Here is an 11,647-nt window from a genome sequence, read left to right as displayed (position 1 = left end):
ATTGCTCGTACTAATTTAAAAGATCTATGTTTTCAATTTTTAAAATCATCACATTGCTAGAGAGAACTGAGATTTGCCTAATTTTCACCGGTGTTGGGATCCATTGTTAACTTTTACCATGTTTATATTTTGACACTGTTATAAAAACTTATATTTTTTACTTTTAAGGAAAAACATCTTAAAAGTTTTTGTTTTTCTATTTAAAATTAACAAAGAAAGTAATATCACTTGATAATTATAAGGTAACTTAAAAAAAACTTATTATAAATTGATGTCTAATTTTACACTATTGTATGTTGTATTTAAAAATTAAAGTTTACACTTTGTTGGGTTTGTCCCGTGTCAATCTGATAGGATATGGTCTTCGTTTTTAAACAACATACGATCGCCATGCGGATGCAACTGCAACTACAAGCAACCGATGGGATGTTATGTGATGCGACTATGGTTTTATGAACCAAATTTTTTATGGGCATGTGTGTGACTAATCAATGCGATAAGTAATTACAGTATAAACAGATGACTTTTGTGTATTTAATATCAAAATTTGCTTTGTAAATCTTGAATTGTAACTCTTGTTTTTGGCATTATTGACCATGTGAAATGGATTAGTTATTTTGCTTCAATTTTGCTACATTGCCAGGTGGGTAAGTAGGACTCACAATGGTATGAGCGTGCTAGATTTGGGATTATACAATGGCCCTTCATTGATTACAGGGTTTTGCATATTAAATGTGTTGTGGGTTTCCTTACAAGACACGTTTATCAAGGCATAAATCAACATGAACATAAAAAGAAAATATGTAAGAGCATTTTCCATGTGGTCCATCATAACTCTATGTCAACATGTGTTGTACTTCGTTGTTTTGGAGGCTTGGCCTGTGTTTACGAATGTTTTAATTAAATTTTACACAATCACAAAACATGTTAAAGAGATAGCCTTCCCTCATGTTCCATCAAAATCAATTTTTAGGGCCTATTTGGGTAATATTGACAACTCCCTGCACATGCTCCTAACTCAGGGAAGCCACAACATATCATACAATCTATGGTCCATGCTCCGAGATAAGTTGATCCCATGTTCATAACCCTCGCAATCCCACCAATATCCTTGCACTCGTGGATCCCCATTACCCATTACGTTAAAAACGGAAAACTGTTTGCTATGACTGGCACAACAAATTGTATGAGATTGTGATCATTAACAAACCATTAAAGCATTCACAATAGCTTCTCTATCTCTATAATACACTAAAAAAACACTACATTTTCTCTCTCATATACAATTAAATAATATTTTTTTATATATTTATCATTATATTTTCTCTCTCCTCAACTCACAACCTTTTTCAAATAATAAAGAATAAATAGATGATGAACAGTGTTCCTCAAAATTTACAAATCTCTTTAAATTTTCTCTCTGCTCTACTCACAACCACTTACCATTCTCTAAAATTTTTTAGAGATTTCTCTCACAAAACTTTTAGAGGAACTACTGAGAATGCTCTTAGGACGTGCGTACCACATTAATTGGTTTACCAGCGAAAAGCGGGCAGTCTTCACTAAGACCCTTGTCTCACCCGCTATTTAAGTTTGTCAATTTCGTATCGTTTTCTTAATTCCCGTCACATTCCTACTTGTCGGTTTGTAATGCCTCAAATAAAAACGTTTTGTTTCTACAAGTTAAGTACCAATCACTTTATAGCACCGTATATTCAATATATATGCACACGTTATAATGAATATGCACAATCAAATCACGCATGCCCACCACTTTACCCTTTTTATAGTTCGTTGATCGACAACTTTGTGGCTTGAATTTGAGCATTTCTTTCATCTACTGAGTAAATTTCCACTCTAGCTACTAACCAATTAACACACATTCAATATTTTATGTTGATTAAAATCACAAATCCCATAAAACGACTATATTAACAAATATTTCACAAAACACGGTGCAACCGATATATATTCATACGCCACTATTTTAGTGTGCAACACCGTACAAAAAACAACATCCAACAAATCATATGCACATGCGGAAGCCCACTCGCATTGATAACCCATTACACGCCACACCAAACACTACAAACCAATACCAGGGGATAATTTACACGAACACGCAGCAGCGCGCGAGTACTTTTGCTAGTCATAACAAGATTAGAATCTATCAATGCGGTCACCACCTATTAATAGCACGGTTGTCGGACGAACATCACCCCACACCACTACCAACTTAGAAACCATCAATACAATCATCGACCGGTTGCCATCGCCGCCAAATCTATCAACATCTCTAACCTACCAAGTGTCAGTGTCAATGTCGACACCGGTTTTCACCAAAAATGTTGATGTCTCCTTCGTCATCAATGATGACGAAGTGGCAAATTCATGGTCAATCACAACAGGATGTCTATGTGGCAAATGTGGCATTGTGTTATTAATGGTTGAAGATTCTATTTTATTGGGTAGAAATGGTTTATATACTAAAAGGATTATGGAATTCCTTCACATGATAAAACTTAAAAAAAATAATTTCAATTCTAATATTATTTCCCCTCCCAATCAAACACATTATATATATATATATATATATATATATATACGGTTCATGTGAGAAGTGATATTACAGCGAGAAATGCGAGAAGTGGATCTCAGCCATTGATTACACACATCAATGGTTTAAAATACACATGGTATTTTTGTAATTATTTAGATATTTTAATCTCTTGTTTTATGATAACAAAGGGCAAAATTGTCTAAAATATGCAGACTAAAAAAAGGTAGCGTACTAATATTCTGGAAACCCTATTTTTACGCCCAAAACTGCTCTCCATCATTCCTATACATCTAGCGAATTCTATCTCAGCAGAAGAATTTGATACACACAACCACTGCCTTGAACGAGATTGTTTCTATTTGGTAGTGTATCATAATCAATTGTTTGTCTTTGATAGTGCCTGTGTTCTTCTCAAGTATAATTGGGTTTTTTTTATTTTGCTACAGTGACTGAATCAAACACATTGAATCAAGGTATGTCGGTTAATTCGGGTTTTTCTTTATTTGCTACAGTGATTGAACCAAACTGTGCATGATTCTGATTTAGGGCTTAATGTGTGATAGTATTTCTATGTTGCTGGTGCATCTTTAAAAAATGGATCTTGTGTAGGGTGTGTGGCTCATGTTTATTTGTTAGTGTGGTGCCAGGTTATAGGTTTATACAAGGATGTGTGTTATTGATAATCTTGTGTAGTTATTCACAATTGTTGACTATTCAATTGTGCATGTGATTGATATAATCTTGATACACACTTGATGGTGTTGGCATCTGTAGGAGTTAAATTACTACTAATACTGGATATAATTATATCTTATACAACAACCTATCATATTATAATTTATTTTACTAATAGATATAATTTTTTTATACCTACATTGCACCTAGCATAACTTCTTACTTTGCACATTTTGCTCTCAGTTGTTCAATACTTCCTATTCTACACAATATTTTTTTCACTTTGTGAAGGTATCTTCATTTTTTGGCGTATTTGCTATCTTTTATGTTTGTATTCTAACCAGATGTTCATCGTGTTTTTTGTGTAGGTATGTCTTTTTATTTGTATATGTAACTGCATATTTTTTTCTTTGTATTTATTTATAAAAATGTTGGCCTTTTTAATATATGCTACTAAAATACATTATGTTTTAATTTAAGGATTATATAGTAGGTTTATAACTTGTCATTTTTGGGTACGATATTATTAAGTACGACGTGTTGAATTATTCTGCAATGTACAATATTTCCTATTATGCACATGTTTATCATAATGTTATGTTTTAATATACACTGCATGTATAATATGATGTTTTTTTCTATATGCGTAGGGGTGTGCCAACTGCGTAGGTAGTATATATGTGTAGGCGTATGCCAACTTTACAAGTAATAAACAATGCAGGTCTATTATGATGTTCTGTTTATCAATATATGTGTAGATCCATGCCAATTGTGTAGTCAGTATATAATATGTGTAAGGATATGTTAGTTATGTAGGCATATTATGATGTTTTGTTTGATTAGTACGTTGTTTAGTTTGTTAAGTATGATGGTCTGTGTAGGTTTCGTATGTATGTGTGTAGGAATTTGTATTTTGGTGGATGTGATATTAAAAAGTTTTTTGACCTTTGTGTAGGTGTATGCATGTATAAGTATAGCATTGTTATATATATTGGATTGTGTAGGTCCAACGTTAATAATTGATATGTGTAGGGGTATTTTTGTATGTGTAGGGGTATGTCAAATGTGTAGGGATTTGTTAGTTGTGTATGTGTATTATGATGATCTGTTGGTTAGTTTGTTTAGTTTTATGGTCTGTGTAAGTGTTGTATATATGTGCAACAATTTGTATTTTAGCGGATGTGATATTAAAAAGTGCGTTGACTTTTGTGTAGGGCTATTGTTTCATGTGTAGGGGTAGCATCACATGTGCACGGATATGTTGGACTGTGTAGGTCCAACATTTAAAATTGTATAGACAATTATAAAATATTGTGATGTCTTATGTGTTAGCTTGTGTGAGTTCATAGTGTAATTGGTGAAATTTATATGAAATATTAAAGTGTTGAAATCTATATGAAATATTGAAGTGTTGGCTTGTTTAAGCTCATAAAATGAGCGGTATAACCAATTTTACTAGGTGTATGTTTCGTAGATTCAGTTAAAATATGGGAAGGAAGTGGAAGATTGTTATATCCTAGAAAGCAAGGTCATAATTTCTAAAATTGCAAGCCTATTACCTTTACATATAATCTGATTGTTGCGTGTAATTTGTTTGTTTTTAAATAATATGCTTTTCTTTATGTATATAGAACATATGTTTTTCCATATGTAGGTAGAACACAAAAAAGATCCATTGTCATGGAGGTTCACGGCCAAGATTCAGTTGTCAGACATAAACACGAAAAAGGTCCAATATCACCGAGGTTCTTGATGCACACTGGATGTTAGGTTGATCAAGATACAACCATAATATGGCATACTTGTTTGGTGGTTTTTTCACATGTTTTGAACCATAATGTTTGTTTATGCTAAAGTAATTGGTTGAGTGTTTACGACCTATTTATCGAATTCAGAAAAGTTTAAACTTTTAATTTTTGGTGTAATGTAATTGATTTATGGTGTTGAAAGTTTTTGGGTGTAACTTATGGATTTGTAATATTTGTAATTAGTTTGAAGGAGGGTATATTGTACCAATCGTACAATATAATTCATTTATGGGTTTTGTATTATATTAACTAAGCAATTTTTATGAAAAATAGCTTTCCTAAATTACACACTAAGTTCTACACTACAAATGAAAAGTGAATAGTGTAGGCTGAAGAATTGGTTGAAGTTATGGCTGATTTGGTTAATTTTAAAACCCATACTGAAGAAAAAGATTTCACTATCTTTTGAATTAGTTATAAATAATGAATTCTTGATCTAAAAAAAAAAAAACAGAAAAGATGAATTGTTTAGCAAATATACGATTTGCAAAAAAAAAAGTAAGTTAATTAAAAATCAATTACTTATAACTTTTCCTGAAAATTCGGTTTTACCATATATAAAACAAATACTCCATTTACTATTATACTCTTAATATTAAATAAACAATAAAATTAAAGAAAAAAATCTGATTGATTGGATTTATTTCTCACACTTCTCGCTCTAAAAACACTTCTGAAATGAACCAAATCATATATATATATATATATATATATATATATATATATATATAGTATAAAAGAGAATGTTGGTGTCACAAAATTGCTATTTTGATAAACTTTGGTTTTGATATATAATAGAAAGTTTCCACTTGGTAAACAACTTGACTTCTGACACGATGGTTGTGTGGGGATGTTCTTATGTCTAATGTGGTTTGCCACCCAGGTTTGAATCTTGGCAATGAAAAAGGGTTGTTCTTCTTCTTCTTTTTAAATAGCATTTTTTGCTAAGTTCAATTTGGTGGGTCATGTGTGTTGTGTATACATTTTTTATTTTTTGTTTTAGTTATGGTAGCGTAACAAACATGACAAAAACTGACCAAATTTGTTTAGACTCGCCGCCTCAACACCCAGGATCAACAACCCTCGGATTTTACAAAGCCCGGGTTTTACTGGCCGATGCTACCCCATAACGCATGTAACCGATATCGCCCAAATTCGCGTCGACTTACCTACTCAACGTCTGGGACTAACAACACTAGAGTTTTACCACCGTCCGAGTTTGCCCGGTGCAACGCGCCGGTAAAACAGTAGTTATAAATAAACCTAAGGTTACAATTTCAACAAATTTTACAACCTAGACACATTACAGAATAAAATTTATATTCTAATTCAGTTATATTTTAGGATTATTGGTTTTTAATACTCCCAACTTTCACCCGTTGGTTAATATCACTCATAACTTTTACTTTGTCTCACACCACTCCTAACTTTCAACCTATTTGTTTTTATCACTCCCCCGTTAATCGACGAGACGTGGCTTTTTCATAATTTTCTTTAACTAAGTCAGAGATGAGGTGGCATGCCTACTTGGAAATTATCTTTTTTTATATCAAACATTTTTATATATATCAAGCATCAATAACAATACTTAAACAAATCATGAGATTCAACATTATGCAAATCAACCTCACAGTCACCATCATTATCATCCCACTCGTCACCACCGAGTTTTGAAACCCGAGCTCCAGATTCCAATAGCCCCAGAATCACAAAACCCACCTCCCATCATCTTCAATTCCAAAATTCTCATCCAAAATCTCACATTTACCAATTAGGGTTTCAATAAAAACCCTAACTCCTGTATACACAATGGCAACACCTTCTGTTTCAATTACACTTTTATTCACAACCAAATTTAACTTCTTATCATCCAACTTTGAGTCGTATAGAATCTCATCATCATAGCTTGGAACCCTAACGATAACAATCGGGCGGATATCCAGCAACGGCGATGATTTTACCAGTGGGAGCACATCGATTGGAGTACAGATCGCCGAACTCATCGTCTTCCACTGGATTGCTAAGCTAGGGTGAAATTAAAAACGGTTAAATTGGATTCCGATGGTGAGTCATATGGGTTATGTGGGTTGAATCATAACTGGTGTGATGGTTTGAAGGTGAATGATCATGTGGATTGTGTTAATTTTTATATGGATTTTAAGGTCTGATAGTTTTTAGGGTTTGAAGGTGAATGATAATGTGGATTGGGTTGTTGATGTTTGTTAAAAATAAATAAAAAAGTAATTTCCAAGTAGGCATGCCACCTCAAGTCTGACTTAATAAAAAAAAGCCACGTTAGCATATTCACTAACGGCGTTAGTCGTCGGTTAACGGATGAGTGATAAAAACAAATAGGTTGAAAGTTGGGAGTGGTGAGAAACAAAGTGAAAGCTGGGAGTGATATTAACCAACAGGTGAAAGTTGGAAGTATTTAAAACCAATATCCCTAAACTTTTTATAGTAAGCAAACTCAGAATTTCGCTTACAATCTTACTCATCGTCCAAAACCAAGATTAACAAAGACTCGAAGTTGATAACAATTTAAGTAAAAAACGTTACTACAAAGAATTTTGAAAGCTAGAATAACATTTTGATAAAAACTTGTTTTTAAAGAAAATAATAAGGTGTAAATTGTAAAATTGTAAAGGTTAAGTGACCTATTTAAACAACCCCTTAATTAGTATATCAAACACCTTGTAATTGTGCCATTAATTGTTGTCTTGCTACCAAAGAAACCTCAAACCACTTGATCCGAAGCTTTGGAACGCATACAGCGGATGTTCGGCGGAGCCGGTGGCGCGTTAAGTCACTCGCCACTGGACTCACCGACTCTCGATACCTCAGAGCAAGTCTACATCTCATCTCTAGCTCTTCTCAAGATGCTTAAACACGGTAAATACCAATTTCTAGGGTTTCAATTGTTTGTTCTTTTTTACACGTTGATGAAATTATTAGGGTTTAATGAATGGGTTTTGGGTGTTGTTTAGGGAGAGCTGGAGTCCCTATGGAGGTTATGGGATTGATACTTGGGGAATTTGTGGATGAGTATACCGTTCGTGTCGTCGATGTTTTCGCTATGCCGCAGAGTGGGACCGGTGTTAGTGTTGAAGCTGTTGATCATGTCTTCCAGACTAATATGCTTGATATGCTTAAACAAACTGGAAGGTAAAAATTATACACCCCCTTTTTTTTATCATTTGAATGTTTGCAAATAGATATAGAATCCAAATTAAATTATGAAACTAAGGTTTAGTCCAGGCTTGGATATCGGGCCCGATAGGTAAATACTTAATATACAATTTAGTTTTACCCAAATTAACTCGTTATTTGAACAACGGTCATAATTGCCCCCTGTAGCATCTGTATATACTTGGTCAATCTATCTACTAATGGTTGGATGCGCGGATGTTAAAATCTTATTTTATTTTATTCCGCAACCATAAATTGTATACTCTGAGCTATCATGTTGCAGATTTTAAATTGTGATTTATTAACCAATATTTTTTAAGTTTGATTTGCTTGTTCTTTATAAATTATAATATCATCAGACCTTTCCCTTGGATTTTCATGATGATTTTGTGTTTTTAACTTAATCTGATTGATAACTCTGAAATGCTCATTGCCTTTATGTCTTTAATGTCGATCTGATAATTTTAAAATATTGAGTTGGCACTTGATGGGAACACATCAGTCGCATACTGCAACTTTATTTCTACTGGTTTTTGTTTTACTCCGCAACAATAATCGAGCCCTGCAGTTTGCTAATATTTCTGTTTGATCTCACAGACCAGAGATGGTGGTTGGTTGGTACCATTCTCATCCTGGATTTGGCTGTTGGTTATCTGGAGTTGACATCAACACACAACAGGTTTTGCATTAACTTCCTGTTATTTATTATCCTACCAAATATCAATCGTCTAAAATGTAACTTACTTGGTATCATTATTGATTTTTAGAGTTTTGAAGCTCTGAATCAAAGAGCTGTTGCAGTGGTGGTGGATCCAATCCAGAGTGTAAAGGAAAAGTTGTGATTGACGCGTTCCGCCTTATTAACCCTCAAACCATGATGCTTGGTCAAGAGCCACGTCAAACAACTTCAAATCTTGGTCATCTCAACAAACCATCGATCCAAGTGAGTCTTTATAAGTTGTTACATATCTCAAATCTTTGATAAATTGAGGATGATCTAGTGATTTTTATTGATACTGGTTTTGCAGGCATTGATCCATGGGTTGAACAGGCACTACTATTCAATAGCTATTAATTACAGGAAGAATGAACTTGAAGAGAAGATGCTATTGAATCTTCATAAGAAGAAGTGAACTGATGGACTGAAACTTGAACGGTTTGATACCCATTCAAAAACCAACGAACAGACTGTCCAGGTAAGATCTCAAGTTCACAGCCTATGATAGTTGTTACATGTGCCTGTTGAATGTTGATACACACTTACTTGATAAAATAGTGGTTTATTTTATGTGGGTATGTGTTAGAATCCCCACAAGAAACACAAAATAAACCATGAGAAACTAATCGTGACCATAAAAAAACTGAGTTCAAAGCTTTTGTAATAGTGCGTGGTTGCCAATTGATGGCTTTAACTATGGGTGTAACAAGACGAATCGAGCTCAAGCTCGAGCTTAGCTTGTTTAATTTATAGAGAGCTCGTTTCAAGCTCTATTTGTTAAAGCTTATGTGCAGTTTTGAAGCTCAAGCCTAGCTCCTTTATTATTTATTAACTGATTTGTATATATTTATAGTTATTTTTTGTAAATCTTTTGTTATAATATTATGTATAACACAAAAACATCATATATATTTAGTTATCTGTATTCTTTTCATAGTTTTATATGTATTATATTAATATGTTTTAAATAAATAAAATCGTATAAATAATAGGCGTGTTTAGGCTCGTGAGCGTTCGTTAAACAAAAGTTAATTTGAGGTTTGAGCTAAACAAGCTTATTTTTAGGCTCGATCCCGTTTATTAAACAAGCTTACTTTTAGGCTTGTGCTCGTTTATTAGACAAACTTATTTTTAGGCTTGAGCTCGTTTAAGCTCGATTCGAGCTTTTAGCATGTCAATCTGGACTTAGCTCATGAGCGGCTTGGCTCGTGAGAGATGACTTGAGCCACTTTCTATGCCTTGTGGAATAATCAAATATGATAGCAAAAGTTGTAATTATTTAATAGTTACATAATTTGTTAAATGAAACGACCCAGATAACTTGTTGGACCCACCCATATGCCCCGTTAGAGATAAGAATATTAGCATAATCTAATTGGGTTGTTTACGTGTTACAGGAGATGTTGAGTCTTGCTATCAAATATAACAAAGCAGTTCAGGAAGAGGACACATTGTCTCCAGAGAAGTTAGCTATTGCAAATGTGGGAAGACAAGATGCAAAGAAACATCTTGAAGAGCATGTCTCGAATCTAATGTCATCCAATATTATTCAGACCCTTGGTACGATGCTCGACACCGTCTCGTTCTAGATTCTAGTCTGTATTTTCTGTTTTGGCACTCTGATTAACCATTTTACTATTGTAAGCGATTTGAGGGGGAAACGACTTTTTTTTATTATCATTATCTTGATGTTCGTCCCACCTCGTCATCTTCTTGTCATTAGTTTTCACATGTTCAAAGTTTAACAATATAGCGAATGCGAGTCTCTCCAATGTGACAACTGTGCGACTGTGCGTTGATTTTCATGACTATAAGTGTGTGGGAACTTCATTTCTTCTAAAACCAAGCTTTATTAAGGTTAAAGTAATATGATACTCATAATCAAGTCATTATATTAATTTTTAGAAAACAAATTATATTAATAACATGATTTTTTTCTAAGTGATGATCTATTGTTCTATACACAATTACTCATGATTGGTTGTAAGCACATAGAAAAGTGGGTGATGCTATTCTTTTAAACTAAATCAAAGTTTTACATTGAGCATTTTGGTTACTAACATATTAATACAAGAGTTAAGGACTTGATACTTAAACTAACTAGGCAGAGACAAATGATCCTTAATTGTAATTCTCCTTTGAAAAAACTTTTAGCTTACGTTAGAAGTTATGAGACCTATATGTAAAAGACAGAAACGTCTTAGTGATCTGATAATGTGACAAATTTCCTTGGTTGTTAATAATTTATTTTATAAAAAAAAGTGGTTAACTAAATAATTATTTATAGATAATTTATGAAATACTTAATAGTCTAAAATTTCGATCATGTTTGTACCTTGTTTGGATAATGTTCTGATTCTTATGATTGAAATGTTTTAAACTGCTTTTGTATTAGTATATCCCTTAAAAGCGGGCTTTTAAATAGTTACATCTAAATGGTTTTTAAAAAAATTCACTTGTGAATAAATGTGTATATGGATCTCTCTATGTAGTGATCGGCCTTCTAGAAGCTTCGCCAGAAGCGACGGCTTTCTCTTCTACTTCTAGGGGTCTATTTTCTCTGACTTGACTCAGCTTGACCTACTTGACTCAGCGGTTAGAGTATCGCTTTCGTACGGCGAGAGTCATTGGTTCAAATCCAATAGTAGGTAAAACCGACCGAAAGCCCCGCTTTTGCCAGCATGACAGCAAGCACGG

At 33.5% G+C, this 11,647-nt stretch overlaps 1 pseudogene across 1 annotated transcript; it reads left to right on the top strand.

The window, feature by feature from the left end:
- Positions 1-7,758: 7,758 nt before the first annotated feature.
- LOC143606171 (26S proteasome non-ATPase regulatory subunit 14 homolog) lies at positions 7,759-10,707 on the top strand (annotated as a pseudogene). The gene is made up of 6 exons (XR_013148697.1): positions 7,759-7,935; positions 8,031-8,208; positions 8,830-8,911; positions 9,000-9,175; positions 9,261-9,428; positions 10,348-10,707. The product of XR_013148697.1 is annotated as a 26S proteasome non-ATPase regulatory subunit 14 homolog (transcript).
- Positions 10,708-11,647: the final 940 nt, after the last annotated feature.

Source organism: Bidens hawaiensis, unplaced genomic scaffold (assembly GCF_021521415.1).
Source record: "Bidens hawaiensis isolate Kalapana, Puna unplaced genomic scaffold, B.hawaiensis_p1.1 tig00073366_1, whole genome shotgun sequence".
In the NCBI taxonomy this organism is placed as follows: Eukaryota; Viridiplantae; Streptophyta; class Magnoliopsida; order Asterales; family Asteraceae; genus Bidens; species Bidens hawaiensis.
The sequence above is the reverse complement of the archived record's forward strand: the minus strand, read 5'-3'. Positions and strand labels throughout refer to the sequence as shown.